The 27,456-nt window shown below is 45.5% G+C and overlaps 1 protein-coding gene across 7 annotated transcripts in view; it reads left to right on the top strand.

The window, feature by feature from the left end:
* Nucleotides 1–27,456, top strand: part of rhbdf1a (rhomboid 5 homolog 1a (Drosophila)) — a 320,599-nt gene that overhangs the window by 156,922 nt on the left and 136,221 nt on the right. The window contains exon 1 of one of the 7 annotated variants that reach the window (XM_059653893.1): nt 3,121–3,228. The exons of the other annotated variants lie outside the window; for them this stretch is intronic. The gene's annotated coding sequence lies outside the window, so the exon portion shown is untranslated. Of the gene's footprint in view, nt 1–3,120; nt 3,229–27,456 lie in introns of those variants that run through there. 7 annotated transcript variants of the gene reach the window in all.

The following is a 27,456-nucleotide window of genomic DNA, read 5'->3' as shown; positions in this document are numbered from 1 at the left end:
AGAGCATTTTGTTAACATTTTGGATTATATTGGCTGTATTTGTAACTTTAGCACAGCTACCTGCCTATAGACATGAGCTATTGGTTTAGTAAGTTGCAATCTGTGTGTGCCCTGCTGAAGGGGTTGTATTTGTCAAATAAAAATGGAAGGTTAAGTAAGATGCATAAGTGAGGAGTAGACTGACAATCATACCTTTTATTGGCAGGCATCTTTTGGACCATTTATCTGGTGAATAATGCTATTGGATAGCCTCACTATAGCCATTCCATAATCCTGATTAGTATATACCCAGCATTGACCAGAGTCCCCCACCCACTGTCCAGTAAAGTGCACCATTCTTGCCCTGGAGAATGCCTGACACAGCTGCCATCCTCTTGTTTTCATGTTTCCAGCCATCAAACAGGAGTTTAAGCTGCATTCAGAACACAGTACTAAGGAAGAATTGAGTTAGCAAAGGTGCCATCCATTGGATAGGTTTGGCTGTCCATCATTGCCATGAGACCATAAACTGAGTTTTTAGAGCGAATGAGGCCTTTCGGCCTGTCATGTTTGGTCTGCCGATCGTGGCTGATGTTTCCTCAAGCTCATTTTCCCGCCTTCTCCCTATAACCCTTGATTCCCCTCATCAACCAGGAACCAGTCTAAATGCACTCAATGGCTTGCACTCCACAGCTTTCTGTGGCAGTGAGTTCTGCAGATTCACCACCCTCTGGCTGAAGAGATTCCTCCTCATCTCAATTCTAAAGGATCATCCCTTCACTCTGAGGCTGTGCCCTAAGGTCCTAGTCTCCCCTACTGGTGGAAATATCTTCTCCACATCCACACTATCCAGGCCTCTCAGGTATTCTGTAAGTTTCAATCAGATTCCCCCTGATCTTTCTAACACCCCATCGAGCACAGACCCAGCTCCTCCTACGACAAGCCCTTCATCACTGCGATGGTAGTAATGAAGAAATAGTAATTATGTGAGAAAATTGGGGCCCTTTGCTTCCCATTAAGGAGCTGATTTAGCTGAGATGTTGAAAATTAGGATTGATTGTAAATCTGGGAGAAAAACAATGTAATTACCAGCATGAGACAGATGAGATCTTTTTCATCCAGTGAGCTGTTTGGAGACATAATACTTTGACGCAGGAAGTAGTTGAGGCAAAACCAATGGAATCTGTCAAGAAGAAAATGTAAATATTTGAAGTAGAGAGAGAACAGGTTTGTGGAGGGTGGGTAGGGCAATGGGAATTTTTTTAGTTGCTCGAACAAAGAGTTGGCACAAGCACAATGAGGCAGTGGACCACCTTCTGTCTGTAATTATTAAAATCCTGTCTGAATGTTCAGCCAGTTAGTCACAGGATTATACTAGCCACTTCTTTTTCCTTGTAAGAACATATACTGCTAAAGTGCACGGGTGTTTTTTAAAAACGTTACAGATACTTGCTTTCAGCCTTTTGTGTTGTCATTCTCCTTTCTGTGTACAAATCTGTTCTTGGTAAATTATTTAATTCAAGTTCTGTGGATTTCATACCATTCTCTAGGGTCAGTACTTTAGAGTTGTAACCGATTTTAAATATGGCATGAACCGATGCCCGATGCCAGCACTCCTGAATCTGCAGTCTTACAAATTGTTAAACTATTATTCCAGTTCACCAAGAAATTAGACCCTGGACCCAAAGCTCTTTCCTCCTCTAGATTTTGAGTTCCCTGCATCCAATTTGGAAACTACCTAAGAAGTGTAAATATGTTGAAAATATTTACATAGAGCAAAAACTGCATGTTTCCAAGGGCGAAACTCGAGTGCTAACAAGAAATTGCCAGATCAATGAAAGACGTGAATATTTGCTGGTCTTTTTCTCCGGCAATAGTGACACATTGGGTAGTATGATTGCTCAGTGGTGAGCATTGTTCTGTGTCAGGCCACCTGACTAAAGCGGGTGACTGTCTGTGTGGAGAGATAATGGGAACTGCAGATGCTGGAAAATTCCAAGATAATAAAATGTGAGGCTGGATGAACACAGCAGGCCAAGCAGCATCTCTCTGATGAAGGGTCTAGGCCCGAAACGTCAGCTTTTGTGCTCCTGAGATGCTGCTTGGCCTGCTGTGTTCATCCAGCCTCTCATTTTATTATCTTGGACTGTCTGTGTGGAGTTTGCACATTCTCCTTGTGTCTGCGTGGGTTTCCTCTGGGTGCTCCAGTTTCCTCCCACAGTCCAAAGATGTGCAGGTTAGTTGGATTGGCCATGGGAAATTGCCTGTCGTGTTCAAGGATGTGCAGGTTAGGGTGGATTGGGCTCAATGGCCTGTTTCTGCACTGTATAGTGATTCAATGATTCTCTAATACCCTAAATGATCACTTTTTATTCTGAAAGAGTTCCCTACCTCTGGAGTTTTCAGAGGAAACACTCTCAGCACCTACCTAATGAAGCCTCTGAAGGAGTTTGAATATTTCAAAAGCGTTCAGCTCTCATTCTTCAGAACTACTATGAAAATTTTGCCACAGGTCAATCCACTATTCCAATTATTCAGCTGAGTTGTTCTGTTCATAATACTGGTTGTGATAAATATTATCCAGAATTCTGGGACCGTTCTCCTTTGGGATAGTGTCAACGTGATTGTTTAGTTGATTCGCCTTGGGTACCTTGGTATCAATCTTTGTTCAAATTAAAATGATGTTTATGAATATTCATTTATTTATATATCACAAAAATCGAATTTGTATTTTATTATGTATGAAAATTGGGCATTCTGCAATTTGCCACGTGATTTAGAAATGTCAAGTATTCAGCTTTGATTCCAATAGTTTTTATTTCAAGTTTTTTTTTTGAAAAGTTTTTTTGCCCCAGTGTGTCTGTATTGGCCTTTTGTTTAACCACATGCTTTCATGTCATGTGTTCCTAGGCTGCAGTGTTAACAGCTACCTTTGCTGCTTGGTGTCGAACAAATAATTACCAGATTCTGAGGGAACCAGGCCCCTAATAATTGGATGATCCTTTGTCTTCTCAGAATAAAATGTTTCCCCTTGTAAGTTACTTTCAGTTTGAGCTGGCAATGCTGTGGTGAGGTCACGCCTTTGCGACCACTGGGCTTCCTTGTTCAACAAGATTTAAGGATTGAGATTACAGTAGAAGAGGGGTGACTGAGAAGGAACTGGGCAAAATTAGAAGTGTATTGGGTGCAGGAAGAGAGGCAAATGAAAGACTGGATTAGGTGAGCTTGAGAGACAGAGACAAAAGCAAAGTAAGTGAAATGTATTTTTATTTTAGTTTGTTAAAGTTTTTAATACTTTCCTAGTTGGAAATGTGTTTCTTCGGTTTAGACTGTGTTTTGGTTTTGGATGGATCAGCGGTGTTACAGAAACATAAAATACCTTTACAGTAACCAGTCCCAACAGTTGTCCATCGATGTGCAAATGCAACACTTTCTCAGAGGATGAAAAAGATTGTGTTTTCTCTCTTTGGACTGATCCTGGAGCAGTACAAGTTGTTGTCCAGCAGCTTGAGACTATTTACAATTCATGCAGCGTCTACCACCTTCTACTTTTTCTCCTTTCCTGTAGCTGTGGTGGAGAAAGGCAGTTGTGCTGCGGTGTGATGGATTCGAATTGTCCAGTCCTCAGCAGCGGTAGCATGGTGGTTCTGTTTTATACCTTGTGTCTATAGTGGCAACTTTGTGGGGCCAGTCTGTCCCTCCCTTGCTACGGCAGTGATGCATTGACTTCGGCGCCAGCTTTGGCAACAGCATCCCACAGCCACTCCGTAAACCCAGGAGCCGTGGAGGGAACAAAGGATGAACTTTGTGTCAAGCATTTCTTTTTATAATTTCTGCAATTAAAGTAGCACCAAATTGTGGTGACTTACAGATATCTCACTTTTTTCATAAATACGAGTGACAATAAATTGCTGATCTGTTCTGTCTCTGGATGTTGTTGAATGATTTGGACATCAGTAGTGGTGAATGGTGTTCCGACTTGGGGTCAATGTATGTTTGTCTCAAATTAAGTTTGCTGGTTTTTTCCTTTTACAACTATGCTTGTGATTGTAGAGCTGAGAGAGAGAGTAGCCTGTTCAGACTTTTAAAATCTTATCGTTTTTTTAAAAATCCAGATGTTTCATTGAGAATTTGGTAATTTCATGTCAAGTAACTCATATTATTTGATATCTGATACCTATACTTCAGCAATGGTAAAAGCTTTGATTTGTTAGGCTTTCATTGAATGGCCTTCTCTCTTGGCATCTGAGGGACTGGGTAGTCCACATTTGAAGTGACACCTGAAATGTTTTTTACAGAGCTAAAGAGAAGGTTCTGGTGTATTAAATGGCCTTCCTGTTTGAGGAGAAGGGAGGGAATTGGAAAATCCATTGACAAGGTGACGTTGGAAAATTTAAGGCGTAACATCGATATTTAAGAAAGAAAAGATTATATTTTCATCCATCTTATTTATGTTTAATCCTTAATGTTTAGCAGTGTTGAGCATGGCCCAAGATCATTCTGAGATGGTAGGAACTGCAGGTGCTGGAGAATCTGAGATAACAAGGTGTAGAGCTGGATGAACACAGCAGGCCAAGCAGCATCAGGAACTTTCCTCCTCCTCGCATGCTGCTTGGCCTGCTGTGTTCATTCAGCTCTACACCTTGTTATCTCTGTGTTTTAGAGAGATGTGTTCTGTCATGGGGAATGTCTTGTTCAGACAGGCTGTTGGTCAATAGCTTTTGAATTCTTACTGGATGTCTTCATCAAAAGCTTTTCTGATGAAGGGTCATGCCCCGAAACGTCAGCTTTTGTGCTTCTGTGATGCTGCTTGACCTGCTGCATTCATCCACCTCCACACTTCTTTATCTTGGATTCTCCAACATCTGCAGTTCCCATTATCTCCGCCCCTTTTTGATTTTTTTTTGTTTAGTGCCTTTCTCCTGGACTGGAGAGATGGCATGTGAGAATAATAACTGTGGCTCAGTTACCATTGCTAAGTGTGTTTATGGGATGCTGTCTACATTGGAACAGTTGGTGATTAGTGGTTAAATGATACATTATCCAGTTAGGTATATTTTGGTAGCGTAAAGTTACGCCAGTAGTGATGGGAGACTTTGAGGCTATAGGAAAATAGTTCCAGGTTGTTTCAAATAGACGGAATGATTATATTTCAGGTGGGTTGGATCGTTAGTGTTCCCTCCATTTACTGCCTATTAAAGTTTGACTGGATGCATTCGTGTTAAATTGTTGGTCTGTGCAGTTAGTGTATATATTACAGGTTTTAGTCAGTTCTAAGAAACGACAACCTGGATGAATTACGTGTATAGGAAGCAAAGGCTATTGCAGTTTACCTGTGTGATCCCACTTTAATTCACCACCACCTTATAGAGACCAGTTAGGGATAGACAGTTGATAGCCATAGAGATCTACAGCACAGGAAAAAGGCCCTTTGCCCCATCAACCGCTAAAAATTCTAATTCCATTCTCCAGCATTTAGCCCATAACTTTGCATACTTTGACATCTCAAGTGCATGTCTAAATACTTTTTGAGGATTTCTGCATCTACTACCCTTTATAGATAGAGTTCCAGATTCCAGCACCTTCTGGGTGAAAAAGCTTTTCCTCACATCCCCTGGAAACCTTTCTAGCTTTTCTCTTAAATCCATGCCCCCTATCATTGATCCCTCCATCAAAGGGAGTTGCTTCTTCCTGCATATGCTCCTCAAAATTTTATACATCTCAATCCCGTCCATTCAGCAAACCCACACCCCACACCACCAACCCCAGTCTCCTCTGCTCCAGTTAAATCAAACCCTAATCTGTCCAGTCTCTCTCCATAACTGAAACTCTCTCCAGCCCAGGCAATGTCCTGGTAGATCTCCTCTGCACCCTCCAATTTGGATTTCAGAACTGCACAATACTCTAGCTGTGGCCTAGTAAACATTTATACAGTTCCAGCATAACCTCCCTGCTCTTAACCTCTCTGTCTCAGCTAATACAGGCAGTTAATATCAAATGATGCCTTAACTATTTTGTATCGGTCCTGATTCCTTAAGGGAACTGCACGTTAAGGTCACTGATCCATGGTGCTTCCCAGGATCCTAATGCTTTGCTGCCTAGTCGGTGACACTGGTGTGTCATGAATAAATCTATTGTGTGCTTTTAAAGGAACAAAAACCTTGAAAGTATGGCTCTGCAGAGGTCCACTAAAAAGGGAGGGGTAATACAGTAGCAAGTCACATGCGTATACAGTTACTAAAGTTCAGTTATTAACAATCAAAGCAGAACGCAATTATGGAAATTCAATTTTTAAAGTTTCTTGATAGGAGCATTATTATATATAGTCATGTGGGTTTGAGCCAAACTCTTCATCTTTGCCTCTGTCTGAAGATTTGATGAAGACCCTTTACACACAAATGCACCCATCCCCCAATAAAAACACCACCGAATATTGTAAGCCACCTATCTCCAACCTGCATGCACACACCTTCTATTCAGTCACTCGACAGCCTGGCCAGACAGCAGCGATGAATCACTTAGGAGCCAAGGCTGCAAATGCTTGTCCAATAATGACCAGGACCATCTCCTATTAGGGCTAGGACTTGTAACCACATCTGCCCACCAGCCCCCAGGCCAGCTATTTCCTGTAGCCTCTGCTGTTGTACTACACTGTTGTACCGGGAGTAGGGATAGTAGCTGAGGGCATGGGCATAGGAGTGCCATGACGCTGTGTTTGCGCTGGGATCACAAATGGCAGTATGAGAGATAAGGGTGAATGACTGCTCAAGCAATTATGGAGGGCAGTCTGAAACATGTGAATGTTAACTACGAAGATGGAAATAGTTGGTAGTTGGGTAATGGTCTGTGATGAATAGAGCAGTGAGAAACTTGTTGCTTGTCTATAAGGGTGTGGTATGCCAAGGTGCATTCAGTTACTTTGACTGTTCGTGTGAGGTCCTTCAATGTATCATAGAATCGCTACAGTGCGGAAGCAGGCTGTTTGGCCCATTGAGTCCACAGCAACCCTCTGAAGAGCATGCTACTCAGACCCACAACCTACTCTAACCATGTAATCCCACATTTCCCATGGCTAATCCATCTAGTCTGCACATCCCTGGGCACTTTAGGCATTTTAGCATGGCCTATCCACCTAATCTGTGGACTGAGGGAAGAAACCGGAACACGCAGACATGGGAGAACATGCAAACCTCACACAGTTGCCCGAGGGTGGAGTTGAACCCGGATCCCTGGTACTCTGAGGCAGCAGCGCTAACCACTGAGCCACTGTGCTGCCCTAAGCTATGGTACTGAATCCAAGTTCTCAGGTTGACCTCCTGCAGCTATCTGCTCCCATGGCTGCCTGAGAATGTCTGCAGGAAACTGGACTTTGCCTGTTTTCCAACTTCTTTCTCCCCTCCCCTGTGCTCTCCAGCCACCCATCCGAGGCAATGCACCCTCGGAAGGTTCTAGAACACTCATCTCTGGTCCACGTGGTAATTCTTCATGTTTCCAAGGTCGCGTTCCTTCCCACAAGGCAGCTGTTCCGATCACCGCACAGTAGCCCTTCAGCAAGCATTAAGTGGTGTTACTATTCTCAGGATTGGATGCACTGATAGGTGCAGCTAACTAAACCCAGTAGTAGCTGAAAATTTGTGAAATCACTGAATTGTACAGGAAACACTTTTTTGTTTTTCCTTAACGCATTAACTGGGTGCATGGACATCAGACAGTGATCCCTGTCCCAGTTTTTGGGCTTAATGAATTTAAGCTCCATTTTCTTTTTAAAAATGTAATGAGTGTTAATGATTTGCAGTGTGCACCATGGAGCTTTCAATTGCATGGTAACTTCTGGAAACGTGGATTTTGGGGAGTTGCTATACTTAACTATAGAGGCTGAAATTACGGCAGATATTCATAATTACTTGTTTCTGATTTATGTTGAACAGGCTTGCTGCTTCGGTGCAAACTGTTCAGAATCATTCTTGGAGCTTAGACATTTTGAACCTCGTTAACCCATGACATAAATAGAAATTGTATTTTTGCAAATTTTTAGTGGTTGTTAATGTGGTATGGAGATGTGATTTGTTTTTGCAAATGAAGGAACTGAAAGTTTTGATGGCACAGATTTTAGTTTCTGTATCCTTTGTTATTTCCTCCCTTGGCCTTTCAACAGTTTGTTGTCTGTAGGAGTTAAAAATGTTCTTTTGGGTTCTGTAAATGGACATGAGGCTTGAAGAGAACACTACAATCACAGCAACGCAAGACAATCTAATCAGGAGTGGGTTATTACAACACTATTCTAATACTAGTGCACTTTTAAACTGTATTCCAGGAGGCTTGCATTTGTTGTAATGCTTAGCCCAGCTTTGTGGTTCCTGCTTCACAGTTTCAGATGTTGAACCCATCTCCCCAATCCCAGCTCCCAGTTGTTGGAATTGCAAACTCCAGCTTCAGCACTTCAGTTCCAGTGTTTGCACTATCAAGCCTCACTGTGGATTTGTCAGTCCACAAACAGTTACATCTCAACTTTGTGAGAACCACATCTTGAAAGTTTTGTGCAGAAGAGGAAGTCTCAAGGTGGAATATTCTAGGAGTGTGATTCAAGTGCAGGTGGGAGTGATAGTAAAATCTTCTAATCTCCAAAATTTTGAATTATACTTCTTTTGTTGAAGCCAGAAATTTTGGACAGCTCTGCACTAGTTAGTTGGATAGCTGCCTCGGATACATTAGATTGACTTGAAGGTTTAACTGCTGGGTAGCTCTGGGTAGCTGACCCCTCAATCGCGCTGTCTCTCCATCGACCACCCAACCAGCAGAATGACACAGACTCCTGCCTGTTACCATTTACTAAACAGCTAACTACCTCTGACCAACCTACCCAACCTTCCTCAGGCCACCACTCACCTACCCATTCACTCATCTGTTTGCTAAGACTGTTTGGAAGACCGGACATTTAAACTTGCCATATCGTAGCTCTCCCTGCAAAAGTGCAAAAATATCTTTTCAAGTCATAGATTCATGTAGCACAGTAAAAGGTTCTTTTGGCCCATTGTGTCTCCACCAATCAAAAACAATCCCTTAACTATTCATTTCCCAGTACTTGGCCCACAGCTTTTATGCCTTGACATTGCAATTGTGCATCTAAACACTACATCAATGCTATGTGGGTTTCTGCCTGTCTCACCCTCTATAGGCAGTGAGTTCCAGATTCTCACCATCCTCTGGGTCAAAATGTTCATCCTCACATCTTCTCTAGAGAGGAGAACCTGCTGCTTTCCTGAAATCTAGTCCTCAGGTCATGATCCCTCTACCAAGGGAAAGGTTTTCTTCCTGTCTACCGCAGAGCCCTCAATTTTATATATCTCAATCATTTCCCTCCCCTCAGTCTGCTCTGCTCTTAAGAAAAGCAACTCTGGTCTGTGCAATCTCTGTTCATAGCTGAAACCCTGCAAATCAGACAACATTGTGGTAAATCACTTCTGCAGCTCCTACAGTGCTATCGCATTGCTCCTATACTGTGGATTCCAGAACTATTCACAACACTCCTCGCTGTGGCCTAACCAACATTTTCTCAAGGCCCAGCATAACTTTCTGCCCCTAAACTGTATTCCTCAGCGAACAAAGGCAAAGCCACCTTTTCTCCAGCTCTGCTCCAGTGGAGTTACGTTCCTCAGAAAGCCAAAACACAGACCCTGAGAATTTAGGAGTGCAGCAACAATCTGGTGGCTGCTGTCACTGCTTGAAAGATCTAGGGCTGTGTGTCCAGGAAGTGAAAAATGCAATCGAACTGGAGCTGTCAGTGCTCAAAGCAACGTGAACGTGTGTGGGGGGAAAATGATGATCAGGTCAGGGAAAAGACAATTCAACGCCATCTGCAGCTACACTTGTGACTGAAGAGCAGGAAGACTAAGTGCAGAAAGTGGATGGTAACCATATTAATGGCACGTTTCATTACATTGAACGGAAGAATGTGCAGAACAATGGGGAGTGGTGCTCCTTCAGAGAGCCATCATAGGCACAGTGGGCTGAATGGCCTCATTCTGTGCTGAAAACACCTGAAGATACTACTCCAATGTAAATTTTAGTGAAAGAATCACAGTTGACGTTAAAGTGGCTTTTTCTTGTACTATATATTTGGGACAAACAATTTTTAGAATCTGCGTTTGGATGTTCAGACATCTTCCTTGTTTGAGCAGGGAATATTTGCAAAATGTGTGGCGGAAAAGCAAAGGAAATGTAGACCAGTCAGTCTTGGCATCTATTATTGAAGTAGCTGGAATCCGTTTTTGAAGACCTGGTGACTGAAGACCTAAGCATTTTCAGCTGAAGTGAGGGAGGCACTGTGGATTTGTAATGGATAGGTCATGCCTGATAAGCCTGATTTTGGATTTTTGTGGGGCAAGGGTAAGTTATCTGGATTTCCAGAAGGCTTTTGATGCAGGCTGTAAAAAGAGACTAGCTGACCAGTGTTGAAGCTCATGGATTTGAATAGAGGTTCCAATTCTGGTTTAGAGATTGGACTTCAGCTGGACACTGCAAACAAGTAAGCATTCTAATTGGCATGTTACTAACAGCCCTGCACCAACATCTCTCTCTATTGGGAGCCTCAACTATTGAAATGTGAACTTACAACCCAAAATGTGAATTCAAACCCACAACCACTCCCATCTAGAGGGACAAGGGCAGCAGATACATGGGAACACCACCACCTCCAAGTGCTGCTTCAAGTCACTCACCGTCCTGACTTGGAAATATATCACCGTTCCTTAACTGTCGCTGGGTCGAAATCCTGGAATTCCCTCCCTAATGGCTATTGTGGGTCATTCTACAGCAGGAGGACTGCAGCAGTTCAAGAAGGCAGCTCACTACCACCTTCTCAAGGGCAATTAGGGATCGGAAAGAAATGCTGGCCAGCCAGCGATGCCCACATCCCACAAAGGAATAGTGAAAAAGTAATACTGAAATTGAATATCAGGGGAATTTCTAAACTGGTTGAAGCCAGAAACTCTGGGAGGCCCTGTCATACTTGGGAGTCCAGGTGTATATGCAACCATTAATCTGTTATGACCAGATACAAAGATCACTCTCAAAAGGCTATTGGAATGTGAGTGTTATATTTAGGGGAATAGAATACCAGACTCTAAGTCATGTTTCAGCAATGCTAAAGCCTGTTTAGACCACATCTGGAGTTAGATGTGTTTTGGGTAGCTTTGAAAGGACTGGTTGAAATTTCAGTGCAAGTTTCACACTGATATAAAAACGGAAAGAACTGCGAATGCTGTAAATCAGGAACAAAAACAGAAGTTGCTGCAAAAACTCAGCAGGCCTGGCAGCATCTGTGGAGAGAAATCAGAGTTAATATTTCTGGCCTGGTGACCCCTCCTCAGAACTGGTCCCGAAATGTTAACTCTGACATTTTCTTCACAGATGCTGCCGGACATGCTGAGCTTTTCCAGCACCACCTGTTTCACAATGATGTATCTGGACGCCAAGGAGAGTTTATAGAAGCATTGGTTGTCTTGCTTGTAAATTTAAAAGGTGAAGGACTGATTTTGATTGCTGGTTTAAGGTCAATAAGGAGAACAGAGAGGGTAAATGGAGACATTATTCTAATGGAGCAAGTAAGAACTGCAGATGCTGGAGCCAGAGATAACAGTATGAAGCTGGAGGAACACAGGACGAGCAGCTTCGGAGGAGCAGAAAAGTTGACATTTTGGGTTGGGACCCTTCTTCAGAAATGGGGATAGGGAGGGGAGTTCAGAAATAGGGAGGGGAGGGGTCAGGGTGGGGAGGGTAGGTGGGATGGTGATTGGTAAGTGCGGGTAGGAGGTAGTGGGTCTTGTTTAATGAGGTGGGAGGAGCTGATAGCTGGGAGAGAAGATGGACAGGTCAAGGAGGCGGGGCTGAGGAGGCTTGGTCATGGGATGAGGTTGGGGGTGGGGAGATTTTGAGACTGGTAAAATCCATGTTTAGCATCAATGTGGACTTCACCAGTTTCAAAATCTCCCCTTCCCCTACTGCATCCCTAAACCAGCCCAGTTCATCCCCTCCCCCCACTGCACCACACAACCAGCCCAGCTCTTCTCTCCCCCCCCCCCCCCCCCCCCCCCACCCACTGCATCCCAAAACCAGTCCAACCTGTCTCTGCCTCCCTAACCGGTTCTTCCTCTCACCCATCCCTTCGTCCCACCCCAAGCCGCACCCCCAGCTACCTACTAACCTCATCCCACCTCCTTGACCTGTCTGTCTTCCCTGGACTGACCTATCCCCTCCCTACCTCCCCACCTACACCCTCTCCACCTATCTTCTTTACTCTCCATCTTCAGTCCGCCTCCCCCTCTCTCCCTATTTATTCCAGTTCCCTCTCCCCATCCCCCTCTCTGATGAAGGGTCTAGGCCCGAAACGTCAGCTTTTGTGCTCCTGAGATGCTGCTTGGCCTGCTGTGTTCATCCAGCCTCACATTTTATTATCCACGTTTAGCCCATTGGGCTGTAGGCTCCCGAGGTGGAATATGAGGTGCTGCTCCTCCAGTTTGCGGGTGTTGTCACTGTGTCACTGGAGAAGGCCCAGGAGGGACATGTCACCCAGGGAGGGGGAGTTGAAATGTTTGGTGACCAGAAGGTGGTGGTGTTTGTTGTGAACCAAGTGCAGGTGCTCTACAAAGTGGCCATCAAGCACCTCAACCTCTCCACCACTGTCACCCATTCCAACCTCTCCCCTGCAGAACGTGCAGCCCCCCGCTCCCTCTGCTCCACTCCCAACCTCACCATAAAACCCGAGGGCAAGGGAGGCGCAGTTGTAGTATGGTGCACTGACCTCTACATCGCTGACGCCCGACTCCACCACCTACTGCCCCCTGGATCATGACCCCCATCCACAAGCACCAAACCAGCATCTCCCAAACCATCCACAATCTCATTACCTCAGGTGACCTGCCACCCACAGCCTCCAACCTCATTGTTCCCCAACCCCGCAGCGCCCAATTCTATCTCCTTCCCAAAATCCACAAACCCATCTGCCCTAGTCGACCCATTGTCTCCACCTGCTCCTGCCCCACCGAACTCATCTCCACCTAGCTGGACTCCATTTTCTCCCCCGTGGTCCAGAAACTCCTTACCTACATCTGTGACACCACCCACATCCTCCACCTCCTCCAGAACTTCCAATTCCCTAGTCCCCAACACCTCATTTTTACCATGGACGTCCAGCCCCTATACACCTGCATTCCCCATACAGATGGCCTAAAGGCCCTTTGCTTCTTCCTGTCCCGCAGGCCCAACCAGTCCCCCTCCACCGACACCCTCATCTGTCTAGCCGAACTCGTCCTCACCCTCAACAACCTCTCTTTCTCCCACTTCCTACAGACAAAGGGTGTGGCCTTGGGTACCTGCATGGGCCCAAGCTATGTCTGCCTGTTTGTAGGTTACGTGGAACAATCCCTCTTCTGTAACTACATGTTGTAAACCCCACCTCTTCCTCCGTTACATTGACTGTATTGGCGCCGCCTCGTGCTCCCACGAGGATCTTGAGCAGTTCATCCGCTTCACCAACACAACCTCAAGTTCACCTGGACCATCGCTAACACATCCCTCACCTTCCTGGACCCCTCTGTCTCCATCTCATGCAACCAGCTAGAAACCGATATCCATTTCAAGCCCACTGACTCCCACAAATACCTAGAATGCACCTCCTCCCACCCGCCTTTCTGCAAAAATTCCATCCCCTATTCCCAATTCCTTCACCTCCCCAGGCTGAGGCATTCTGTACATCTCAGGTGTCCTGGTTTTTCAAGGACTGCAACATACCCCCCCTACCCACCCACCCCTCGTTTCCCGCAACGCATTCCTCACACCCTGTCCCCGCAATAACCCCCAACAGAGGATCCACCTCATGCTCGCGTACCACCTCACCAACCTACGGACCCAACGCATCATCCTCCGACATTTCTGCCTTCTACAGTCTGACCCCACCACCAACGACATTTTTCCATCTCCACGCTCATCTGCTTTCAGGAGTTATCACTCTCTCCGTGACTCCCTTGTCCGCTCCACACTCCCCTCCAACCCCACCACACCTGGCACCTTCCCCTGCAACCACAGGAAGTGCTACACTTGCCCCCACACTTCCTCCCTCACCCACATCCCAGGCCCCAAGAAGACTTTCCACATCAAGCAGATGTTGACCTGCACATCTGCTAATGTGGTATACTGCATCCGCTGTACCCGTTGTGGCCTCCTCTACATCGGGGGGACCGCTTTCAGAATACCTACCCTCGGTTTGCACCAAACAACTGCACCTCCCAGTCGCGAACCATTTCAACTCCCCCTCGCATTCCTTAGACGACATGTCCATCATGGTGCCACAATGATGCCACCCGAAGGTTGCAGGAACAGCAACTCATATTCCGCTTGGGAACCCTGCAGCCCAATGGTATCAATGTGGACTTCACCAGCTTCAAAATCTCCCCTCCCCCTACTGCATCCCAAAACCAACCCAGCTCGTACCTGCCTCCCTAAACTGTTCTTCCTCTCACCTATCCTCTCCTCCCATCTCAAGCCACACATCCATCTCCTACCTACTAACCTCATCCTGCCCCCTTGACCTGATCGTCCTCTCTGGACTGACCTATCCCCTCCTTAACTCCCCATCTACACTCACCTCTACTGGCTCCATCCCCGTCCCTTTGACCTGTCTGTCTGCTTCTCCTCTGTCCATCTTCGATCTGCCTATTTATTTCAGAACCCTCTTCCCGTCCCCCTCTTCTGATGAAGGGTCTAGGCCCGAAAGGTTAGATTTGGTGCTCCTAAGATGCTGCTTTGCCTGCTGTGTTCATCCAGCTCCACAGTTTATCTACGAGCCTCTGCTTGGTCTCACCAATGTAGAGGAGGCCACATGGAGAGCAGTGGATACAGTAGACCACGTTGACGGATGTGCAGGTGAATCCCTGTCTCATATGGAAGGTTTGTTTTGTGCCTGGAGTGGAGGTGTCGTACTTCCTGTGCTTGCAGGGAAAGCTGCCGGAGGTGCTGGGGCTAGTGGGGAGTGTGGAGTTGACAAGGGAGTCACTGAGACGCGGGTCCCTATGAAAGGCAGATAGGGTTGGGGAGGAAAATATATCCTTGGTTGTGGGATCAGATTGCAGGTGGCAGAAGTGGCAAAGAGTGATACGTTTTGATAGAGGGTTAGTGGGTGATGTGTGAGGATAAGGGGGATTCTGTCTTTGTTTTTCCGGGGGTGGGGAAGGGGATGTGAGGGCAGAGATGCAGGAAACATGAGAGTTGCGGTTGATTCAATTGGTTGGGGGTGTTCGGGGCTTGAAGGCAAAGTCTTAATAATTAGAGCCAGACTTTCAGGAGTTAAATTACTTTTTCACACTTAGGGATGGTATGAGGTTTGGAATTCATTACTGCAAATGACAATTGAAGCTATGTTAACCCTTAGCTTTGAGATTGATAACATCTTTCCCCTAACTAATAAAACCTAACAGATATGGGGTAAAGATGGAGTTAGGTCTCAGACTACCATCCCCCTATATCTACTCGTGTGATCTTTACAGCTCAATTCTGATTGACACCACACATGATGGAGATCGTACCACAATTTAAAATTTTTGTTAATTTCCTGTCAAACCCTTCAGCACCAATTAGCACAGCCTGGTTCTCTCACTTATTTGGTAGCTTTGGTGGCAGGGCAGTAGCTAATTTTGTACAAAGTCTGTACGCATGTGGCAGTTCGCTGGCCTAACTGTGCAGGAGTAACTCTTGTCAAGCTGCAGCTAACTTCAGTCACTGTCACAGTTTCTTTTTGACATTCTGGCAGTGGGCTGACGCTTAACTTAGTTACTGCTGCCAGTCGGTTGGGTTCCGAGAGACACTGGGTGAGGTTCTGCAAAGGAGTTGTAAAAGCAAAGTGCAGCGGATGCAGGCGACCAGGGATTTTTTATCAAAAATGCAGCAGGTCGGACAGCTTTTGTGGGAAGAGAAAAGGAGTTGGCATTTTAAGTCTAACTTGCTTTTTTTTCCAAAGCTCTTTGCTCCTCACAGCGCTGCACCACTGCATTGCTGACAGTACAGTTGCCTCCTGTATGTAAGTCAAAGACAGCATCCATTGGGAACAATGTTAGAGTAGATTTTGGAGGAAGATATTCTTCCGCTTTACAGCAAGTAGGTGTTCTGAAGTAAGTGAAGGCTTGCTTTGTGCTAATGGGCCCAATTTTTAACAGGCATTAGTTTCCCTCCATGTTAGACCCTTTGTGGTGAGGGTGTTTGTGTTCGTTTTCATGATGTGGGGGTCACTGCATAGACCATCATCTGTTGCCCATCCCTGGATTAAAACACAGAAAAAAGGAGGAGGCCATTTGGCCCTTTGAGCCTGCCCCACCATTTGTTACGATCATGCTGATCACCCAACTCAGTAGCTGCTTCCTGTTTCTGCACCCCTCCCCGATCTCTTTTTAGCGCCACGTGCTATATCCAACTCTTCTTTGCCCTTGAGAAGGTAGTGCTGAATTGCTGTAGGTGCACCCTCAGTGCCTGTTGGCAATGCTTTTCCACATTCTGATGGAGTGTCTACATCAGGAAGGAGTGTGACCGAGAGGGGAGCTTGGAGCTGTGATCCTTTGAATTCATTCATAGCTAGACCAGCATTTACGGTCCATCCCTAATTGCCCAGAGGCTAATAAAGAGTCAACCACATTTGCTGGGGTCTGGAGTTACCTGTCAGCCAGACCAGGTAAGGATGGCAGCTTCCTTCCCTAAAGAACATTAGTGAACTAAGTGGGTTTTCCCCCAGCACTGTCAATGGATTCATGGTCATCGTTAGTCCCTTTAATTGCAGAGTTTTATTGAAGTCAAATTCTAGCGATTTGCCATGGTAGGATTTGAACCCTAGCCCCCAGAACATTGACAGGGCTCACAGTCCAACAATAAAACTATTCAGCCATTGCCGTCTCTTGTCTGTGGTTGGGGCTGAGAATTACAAGTTATAGAGACATGGAGGGTCAAAAAGTCTTTTATAACATTATCTGATAGATAACGAAGCGATATTTCTGCTAAACTCAATCTGAGAGGGTATTTTGCAACATGGCCATAATGTTCAACTTTGAACACCTTCCCCCACCCTGCAGTGAGTATACTGAACTGACATCCGATATCTGGTTCATCTCCACCCAACGGGCCGCCAGCCTGTTGTTCTGTGGGGCGGGAGAACGGTTAAAGATGCCTTGCCAATAATTTCGGCAGAACATGTGGAAAAGCTTTTAATTCTGAGCTCCCAGTGGAAAGCAGCCTTCACCTCCTCACACTCTCTTCCCAGCCCCAAATAAAAATAGCGGGGCCAATTGTTCAGTTTCAGCTTCTCTACTCTAGCGTTCCTTTAAACGGAGTTGAATTCACATGCGTTCTTCAATTAATGCAAAAGAAATGTATATTAGTTCCCCTGCGGCTGAGTTTACAAGTGGTCAAAATGAAATTTCAGTTCCCTATGTTTGGTGTCTGCTGAAGAGAAATAATTTCAATCACTAAAATTGCTTGGAACTAAATGCATCATCTTTGTGTCTTTCATTTTCCCCCTTTCCTGCTTTCTCTGGTCAAGTACAGAAACCACATGATTGTTAAATGCACAAAAGAAGGTGCCTAAATGATTGCCCCTCAATGATTTTGAAGTTTATTTATTTGCAATTTATTAGAGCTAAATGCTGAAGCTGCTATATAGCACAGCTGAGCTGTAACTCTACCTTTAATCTTATATTTTGTGGATTTAGGTCTTTTGTCACCAACACAAAACAAAGCCAGAGGTGTTAAAATTGTCCACTCCGGCAGTGAGTTAGGCTGCTCCCATCTGAATCAATGTGTGGTCTGCGAGACAATGGAAATACATCAGATTTGATTTTCTCGCATGTGAGATAGCTGTAACATGGCTTCATTAGTGCCCAAGGGAAACACTTCATGATTGGACTTCTAGCTAAAGTTTATTCATGTGTGGGGGAGGGCTAAAGGGAGAAGTGCACGAAACTGACATTTTCTATAATTGGCAAAAACTTGCTTCTTTTTATTTGTCATATCAAATCCTATCTATCGCTACCAGCGATGCCACCCTAGAACCACCCCAATAGACACCCAATACATTTGGGTTGGCTGTACACTTTCTTGGGGAGGGGGGGGAGAAAAAGAGTCATCTGAGGTTAAGGTATGCAATCCATAACTGTACAAAGTCTGTAATCTGTGACTTTGTCTAATGTAGAATAGCCTCAACTCTGCCTTTAAGATCATACTTCATGGATACCACTGTCACCGAGTTTTGGTCAGTCCTCTTTTTGGATTGTATCCATTTTTGGATTTTGCCTAATGAAATGTTTTAAGCGACATGAGGCCTGTGTTGTATGTATAAATATGCAAGATATTGTCATAAGTTATTTTAGAAGCATCTATACCAAGTCATTTGATAATCTGTTGTCTTTGGGTTTACTTCGGAAACTATCTATTTTGTTCAAAGTGCCTTTGACCGATTATCTTGGAGTTTTGTGGAAGTGTGAGTAGGATATTGACAGTACGATGTTTTACATGTTCAGTCATTAGTAGTACAGAAGTTGAGTATTGCTTGAGAAAAGGACTTGCTTTTTTAAAGCTTTGCACAATTCACAAGAAAGACAAATTTAAAGGGGCAATGCAGGTTTTTGAGGGGAAAGTGCTGATTAGTTGGCGAGTGGAATCTCCCAGATCTTTCTTGAATGACTTTTCCACTTCATGTAATTCAGAAAAACTCAAATGTTAGATTATGTTTTTGTGATCACTGTAGCGGTAGTTCAGAACATTTAAACTTTCCAGTAAAAGTTTTGCAGAGCAGGAGGACGTAAGGGTTTCAGGTGCATATATCTTTGAAGTTTGTGTCACGTATAAACAGGCTGGTTAAAAAGGCATTTAGCACACTTGCCTTCATTGTTCAGACCTTTTGAGTTGGGAGGTCATGTTGAGGTTGTACAGAACATTAGTGAGGCCTATTTTGGCATGCGTTGTTCAGTTCTGGTTTCCCGGTTGTAAGAAGGATATTATTAAGCTGTTTATAAGGTAATTATGTTATATGGCAAGTATTAGAGGTTCAGAAGAGATTTACCAGGATGTTGCCAGGTATGGAAGGTTTGAGGTATTAAGAAAGACTGGATAGCCTGGGACTTCTTTCACTGGAGCATAAGAGGTTGGGAGATAACCTGATAGTTTATAAACTAATAAGGGTTATAGGTAGAGTGAAATTTTTTTTTCCATAGGAAGGGGTTTCCAAGGCCCGAGGACATATTTTTATGGTGAGAGGAGAGACAATTTTTAAAAAGACATGAGCAATTTTAGAGTGTGGAATGAACTTCCTGAGGAAGTCATGGATGTTGGTACAATTACTGTTTAAAGACACTTGGATAAATACGTGAATAGGAGATACTTGGAGGGATATGGGCCAGGATCAGGCTGATGTGGCTAGTCTAGTTTGGCGTTATGTTCAGCTTGGACTGTGCTGTGTGACTCTGACTTTAACTATAGCTGTACGAAAGGAAATATCGCACGGCAGGACTTTCAATTTTAAGATGTAGGTCTAAAGCATGAAATGAAAGCAACAGTAGTATTTTCAGTCAGCAACCAATGCTTTAAACTACACAAGATACCAAACTTAGCAATTGAAGCATGGAAAGTCTCCCTCTGCAATTACAGTGTCCCTTAAGTAGACGTTTCATTTTTTGAGAACCGGACCATAGTAGTTCTTCATTTCTGAAGAAGGGTCTCGACCCGAAACGTCAACTTTCCTGCTCCTCGATTGCTGCTTGGCCTGCTGTGTTCATCCAGCTTCACACTGTGTTATCTCAGATTCTCCAGAGAAATTCTCCGTTCCTTTTTCACTTGGGTAACGTCTGATCCTGAATTCTCCCTCTAACCAAAGCCATGTGAATCTCCCAGCTTTGCTTAACCTCCAACCCTGGTCTGTTCTATCTATGTGAATTTCTCCCTGCACTTTGCATGGTAAGCAATAAAGCCTCACTGCCTCTGTCTCACTGCTCCCTCACGCTGGCTTGCGTGCTGTATCCCTCACTTGTGTGCTCAGTTTTACTCATGTTTCCTCTTGTGGGTTGCTTGAGTACAAAGCTTGGTGATGTTTAGAATCTGCAACCTGATCCTACAATACTTTCCTTATACTTTACCCATCTTGAAGTCCCTGTTCATAGTTGTATGAGTCGCATTGGCGTTGTATTCAGGTAACAATGCAAATTATCATGTTGTACGTTTAAAAGTCTGACATTCCTAATACCTCCCTGGGACTTGGTGACTATTGGTCTCCCCGTTTGGGCACAGATACTGAAGTCATTGTGAGAGTCTAGATTTCCGAACTGTTCCCCAAATGCCATGTGAAACAGCCTCTTCGAACCTTTAACAATGATGTCATCTGGTTTGTTAGCAGGTAGAATCTGTAACGTGAACCCCTTTTTGTTTTACTCAATTTAATGCTAAATTGAAGGAAAAACTGATACAATACGATCTTTGTGTAATGATACATAAACAGCATAAGGAGTGCTGTCTTGGGCCTTGCAAACTGCTTTCGATTGTTTATTTATTCACTCCAGTCCAACAATGGAACCCCCACATCATGATATACGAAAATCATATAACACCAGATTACAATCCAGTGGGTTTATTTGAAATTGCAAGCTTTCAGAGGATAGCCCCTTCGTCAGGTGAAACGAGAGAGAAGAGCGCACACACAGTTTATAGGCAGAGGGATCAAAAGGTCATAACCAGTGTGAGTGGAGAGGAGAAAAATGAATCTCTTGAGTTGACCAGGAGTGTAAGATGCTGTGAGTAAAGTGTCAACTGCTGAATAACAAGCCAAGGGATGACCTAAAATTCAATTAAATGGGCAAAGAGATAATTACAAAACATTAAATATAAGATGGTGCTGGATACAAACCAAATTACTGGAATAACAAGATAGGTATAAGAGTTGCATGCTGAGGGTCTAACCAAAGTAATAAGGAATCCAAAACTGTACAAACTAATTAGGGTAGAGAGATCATCATAATTTGTCAAAGTGATGGTATCAAAAAAGAACAGTAAGGAAGATTTTACAGATACAAAAGTGTGGTGGGAACACCTGTCGTGTGACATGAACCCAAGATCCTGGTTGAGGCTGTCCTCATGGGGACCAAACTTGGCCAACAGCCTCTGCTCAGCGACTGTGTATCCCAAAGTGTTTATCTCAAGATCAGAGGGGGAATGTCCTTGACTGCTTGAAGGTGTTCCCCCATTGGGAGGGAACATCCCTGCCTGGCGATTGCTGCACATCATCCATTCATCTGTTGTCGTAGCATCTGCATGGTTTTCCCAAAGTACTCTGCCTCGGGGCATCCTTTCCTGCAACGTATGAGATAGACAACGTTGGCCGAGTCACAAGAGTATCTGCCATGTTGTGGGTGGTGTTCCTATGTGTGGTGTAACGTCCATGACAATGATTGGACATGTCTGGCAGAGGTTGCCATGACAGGGCTGTATGGCGTTGTGGTCAATGTTGTCCTGAAGGCTAGGTAGTGATTAAGCAGTTAATACTTTGCTCACATTGTCTAATGCTTTTGGTCATCTGCAGAGACTTATTACTCAACACTCCACTCACAGCAGTTGTATGATCTTTTGATCTCTCTGCCTGTAAATTCTGTGCCTGTGCGCTCTTTTCTCTCCTCTCACTGCGTCTGACAACAGAGGCTGTGTGTCGAAAGCTTGTGATTTCAGAGACCGGGTCTAGGCCCGAAACGTCAGCTTTTGTGCTCCTGAGATGCTGCTTGGCCTGCTGTGTTCATCCAGCTTCACACTTTGTTATCTTGGATTCTCCAGCATCTGCAGTTCCCATTATCTCTGATTTCAGAGACCTGTTGGATTATGACCTGGGGTCATGTGACTTCTGACTCTATTTGTACACTGTCAGCCATGAAACCAAATGGAGTTTTTATCTCAGATTTTCTCAAAATCCAGTGTTATGATTTTTTTTGAAGTACATGATATTTGTTCCTTTTTCTCTGTAAAATATTTACTAGTAGACGGAAAATGAGGTTTCTGAATCAGCCATTGGTAAAATTCTCTCCATTGAATGACCACAAATCTCTTGCTTCCGATTTAAAATTGAAAAGCGCCTTAACGGGCGCAATAAATCATTTTTCTCTGACTGAACTTGAAGGAACCTGCAGGAAATTGTCGTGAGAGAACCCCTAGAGAATTTTTCTGATGTCCATATAGCTGGAAGCTGCGTGGCAGCAGCTGTTTGGCTTCAGAAGAGACTTCAGCTGTTAGTTATTTATGGTGAGCTGTGAATGGAAACATAACAGGGTGGAAATTGACAATAAGGGAGTAGAAAATACGCAACACGTGATTACTGGGGGTGCAATAGGATCTTGCAGTGTTTTCCGTGTGTGATGTGACCTCCAGAGTCCCCAAAGCAAAGGGCAGGAGAGTTCAAACTTCCAGCTGACGTATGCTGTCGCCATGTTGGATAAGGCAAAGCAACGAGGCACCCTTGATCCAAAGTTGAAGCAGAAAATCCCTAGGATCCTTAAAGTGGAAAGAGGCCATGTGGCCCATCAAGCCTGCGCCGACTCACCGTCCACCTATAACCCTGCATTTATTGTGGCTTACCCACCTAACCTGGACACTACGGGCAATTTAGCATGGCCAGTCCCTCTAACCTGCACATCTTTGGACTGTGGGAGGAAACCCACACAGGCACCTGAGAGAACATCCGAACTCCACACAGGCAGTCGCCCGAGGCTGGAATTGAGCCTGGGCCCCTGGCACTGTAAGGCAGCACTAATCACTGAGCCACCACAGGGCCAAACAGCCTGTTTCCACACTGTAGGAATTCTGTGATTTGGAGATGGAGCAATAAGCAGTTGATCTGAGAGTCAAAAACCATCCCGTTGGGTAATGATGAGAGTGCGTTTGCCAGTTGGTGTGGGGGGGGCACATCAAGTAACCAGTTGAAGAGGGTCTGGAGAAAGGGGGAATGGAATCATGTTGATGCCTCCAGGAATATACCCAGCCAGAACTGGCAAAGTAGCAATCTTAAGAGGGAGGACAACACTTTTTTAAAAAAACAAATTAGTTTGCCAACCAATTTAGTTTTCTGAAGAAGGGTCTCAACTCAACGTCAGCTTTCCTGCTCCTCTGATGCTGCTTGGCCTGCTGTGTTCGTCCAGCTCTGCACCTTGTTATCTTAGTTTGCCAACTGTTCAGTTTTTCAATGATTGATTTCCCTCAATTCAACCTCTGTTTTTCTGTTCAGATTTGTGTTTGTCCCTCTAAGGCTTTAACATCCAGATGGTGAACAAGTTATAGGGGCAGGTATCCGGAAGTAAGCTGTTACTCGCTGATGATGATAGAGACAGATAAAAGTAACGGATAACAGAGATCACAGAAGATACATTACTGTTGTCATTTGTAAATAATGTTTTGCCTGGAGAATAGATTTGTTTCTAATAGGATTGTAGGTAATTCATTTTTTCCACTGACGTTTACTTCTCTTTATTGAAATTGGACAAAAATGGTTGATAACATGTTGCAGAGCACAGCCTGAGATTGTAGTAGACTGATATTGTGTGTGTGTGTGTGTGTGTGTGTGTGTGTGTTTTTTTGTTTGGTTTCAAGGGAAGTTTGCGAAATGTGAGTAAAAGTTATTCCTGCACTGGGAAAAAGTTATATTTAGTCTTCAATAAACCACATGGCAGATGAGAGAGTACGTTACGCTTATTTTTCCTGTTTGCAAAGTTGCCTCGATTTTAGCTTTTGTTGAAGTAACATATTTTGCAAAAATGTGACATTTTGTGAATGAAAGATGGTGCAAACAAATAAGCTCACCAGAATTTAAATTTGTAAATCATTTGGCAAAAGGGGTAGTTAAGAAAATCAGCAAGAAGCTTCCAAACAACAACAGTCAACTTCAGAATTTCCATTTGAGAAACAAGTACGAATAATTATACAGCTGAAGCAAGAAGCGAAGATGCTGGAAATGTAGCAGGTCACTGAAAAATGAACCTCGTGTCCTCTTACAATCCCAGCAGAGGCCATTAAGTCCAAAATGAAAGATGGATTTTCCAGTGAATCACATGAAAACACTTCACATTCACGGTTTCTGCAATAACTAGCTGATACATCACAAACTGCAGCAAACTATTAGACATCAACCAAAACCGTCATGCCATATTTACATACAATGCCACATTGTCATCAAAATGTGATTTTTTTTTTACATGTTTTAAGGTTCCAAGCTCCTCCTGGTTATATCAGGATCTACACCTTCCTGCCTCCCAGAGAGGGTTGTCTAGTGATAATGGGAACTGCAGATGCTGGAGATTCCAAGATAATAAAATGTGAGGCTGGATGAACACAGCAGGCCAAGCAGCATCTCAGGAGCACAAAAGCTGACGTTTCGGGCCTAGACCCTTCATCAGAGAGGGGGATGGGGGGAGGGAACTGGAATAAATAGGGAGAGAGGGGGAGGCGGACCGAAGATGGAGAGTAAAGAAGATAGGTGGAGAGGGTGTAGGTGGGGAGGTAGGGAGGGGATAGGTCAGTCCAGGGAAGACGGACAGGTCAAGGAGGTGGGATGAGGTTAGTAGGTAGCTGGGGGTGCGGCTTGGGGTGGGAGGAAGGGATGGGTGAGAGGAAGAACCGGTTCGGGAGGCAGAGACAGGTTGGACTGGTTTTGGGATGCAGTGGGTGGGGGGGAAGAGCTGGGCTGGTTGTGTGGTGCAGTGGGGGGAGGGGATGAACTGGGCTGGTTGAGGGATGCAGTGGGGGAAGGGGAGATTTTGAAACTGGTGAAGTCCACATTGATACCATATGGCTGCAGGGTTCCCAGGCGGAATATGAGTTGCTGTTCCTGCAACCTTCGGGTGGCATCATTGTGGCAGTGCAGGAGGCCCATGATGGACATGTCATCAAGAGAATGGGAGGGGGAGTGGAAATGGTTTGCGACTGGGAGGTGCAGTTGTTTGTTGCGAACTGAGCGGAGGTGTTCTGCAAAGCGGTCCCCAAGCCTCCGCTTGGTTTCCCCAATGTAGAGAAAGCCGCACCGGGTACAGTGGATGCAGTATACCACATTGGCAGATGTGCAGGTGAACCTCTGCTTAATGTGGAATGTCATCTTGGGGCCTGGGATGGGGGTGAGGGAGGAGGTGTGGGGACAAGTGTAGCATTTCCTGCGGTTGCAGGGGAAGGTGCCGGGTGTGGTGGGGTTGGAGGGCAGTGTGGAGCGAACAAGGGAGTCACGGAGAGAGTGGTCTCTCCGGAAAGCAGACAGGGGTGGGGATGGAAAAATGTCTTGGGTGGTGGGGTCGGATTGTAAATGGCGGAAGTGTCGGAGGATAATGCGTTGTATCCGGAGGTTGGTAGGGTGGTGTGTGAGAACGAGGGGGATCCTCTTGGGGCGGTTGTGGCGGGGGCGGGGTGTGAGGGATGTGTCGCGGGAAATGCGGGAGACGCGGTCAAGGGCGTTCTCAATCACCGTGGGGGGGAAGTTGCGGTCCTTAAAGAACTTGGACATCTGGGATGTGCGGGAGTGGAATGTCTTATCGTGGGAGCAGATGCGGCGGAGGCGGAGGAATTGGGAATAGGGGATGGAATTTTTGCAGGAGGGTGGGTGGGAGGAGGTGTATTCTAGGTAGCTGTGGGAGTCGGTGGGCTTGTAATGGACATCAGTTACAAGCTGATTGCCTGGGATGGAGACTGAGAGGTCCAGGAAGGTGAGGGATGTGCTGGAGATGGCCCAGGTGAACTGAAGGTTGGGGTGGAAGGTGTTGGTGAAGTGGATGAACTGTTCGAGCTCCTCTGGGGAGCAAGAGGCGGCGCCGATACAGTCATCAATGTACCGGAGGAAGAGGTGGGGTTTGGGGCCTGTGTAGGTGCGGAAGATGGACTGTTCCACGTAACCTACAAAGAGGCAGGCATAGCTGGGGCCCATGCGGGTGCCCATGGCCACCCCCTTAGTCTGTAGGAAGTGGGAGGAGTCAAAAGAGAAGTTGTTGAGTGTGAGGACGAGTTCCGCTAGGCGGATGAGAGTGTCGGTGGAGGGGGCCTGGTCGGGCCTGCGGGACAGGAAGAAGCGGAGGGCCTTGAGGCCATCTCCATGCGGAATGCAGGTGTACAGGGACTGGACGTCCATGGTGAATATGAGGTGTTGGGGGCCAGGGAATTGGAAGTCCTGGAGGAGGTGGAGGGCGTGGGTGGTGTCACGGACATAGGTGGGGAGTTCCTGGACCAAAGGGGAGAAAATGGAGTCCAGATAGGTGGAGATGAGTTCGGTGGGGCAGGAGCAGGCTGAGACGATGGGTCGACCAGGGCAGGCAGGTTTGTGGATTTTGGGAAGGAGATAGAAACGGGCCGTGCGGGGTTGGGGAACAATGAGGTTGGAGGCTGTGGGTGGGAGGTCCCCTGAGGTGATGAGGTCATGAATGGTGTTGGAGATGATGGTTTGGTGCTCGGGTGTGGGGTCATGATCGAGGAGGCGGTAGGAGGTGGTGTCGGAGAGTTGGCGTCTGGCCTCGGCGATGTAGAGGTCAGTACGCCATACTACCACTGCGCCACCCTTGTCTGCGGGTTTGATGGTGAGGTTGGGGTGGGAGCGGAGGGCTGCCCGTTCTGCGGGGGAGAGGTTGGAGTGGGTGAGAGGGGTGGAGAGGTTGAGGCGGTTAATGTCTCGACGGCAGTTGGAGATGAAGAGGTCGAGGGAGGGTAGGAGGCCTGGGGGTGGTGTCCAGGAGGAGGTTACTTGTGTTGGAAGCGGGTGAAGGGGTCAGTGGAAGGAGGGTTGGGTTCCCGGTTGACTAGTGTTTGTTTTAGACAGAATCCACTTCAATCAAACCTCTGCACTGCAGAGGGGGCAGATGAAAAAGGCCGTGACTATTCACCCTATCCATGTTCCTCATGATTTTATAAACCTCTGTAAGGTCATCCTTCAGTCTCTGATGCTCCAGGGAAAATAGCCCCAGCCTATTCAGCCTCCCCCTGTAGCTCCAACCCTGTCAACATCCTTGTAAATCTTTGCTAAACCCTTTTTAAGTTTGGTAACATCTGTCCTACAGCAGGGATACCAGAATTGAATGCAGTATTCTAAAAGTGGCCAAACCACTTGAGTCTTTTTCCCTAAATCTCAGACTGATGGAATTCTGAGAAGCTGTACTTAACAAAGGCCAGCTAGCTCCTCTTCCTTTCTGCCAAGATGTTAACACTTGCACCTACCTTCTGCTAAGTTCTCATTCCAGTTTCTATCTCAGAGACCTGCATACGAAATGTGCCAGTTATATAGGTTTGTTTCCTGGTAAACTTCTGAGGAGTTTGCAACCCCCCCTCAAAACTATTCCATTTTACATCCAGTTAAGGGAGACTTCAAAACATAATCCTTGTATAATTTGTAACAATATACAGTTCTTTCTTATTCTGCAGCATGAGATTCTTTGTTAAAAATGATATAGTCTCTTT

Source organism: Stegostoma tigrinum, chromosome 23 (genome assembly GCF_030684315.1).
Source record: "Stegostoma tigrinum isolate sSteTig4 chromosome 23, sSteTig4.hap1, whole genome shotgun sequence".
Lineage (NCBI taxonomy): Eukaryota > Metazoa > Chordata > Chondrichthyes > Orectolobiformes > Stegostomatidae > Stegostoma > Stegostoma tigrinum.
Note: the sequence above shows the minus strand (reverse complement) of the source record. Positions and strands in the feature narration are given on the sequence as shown.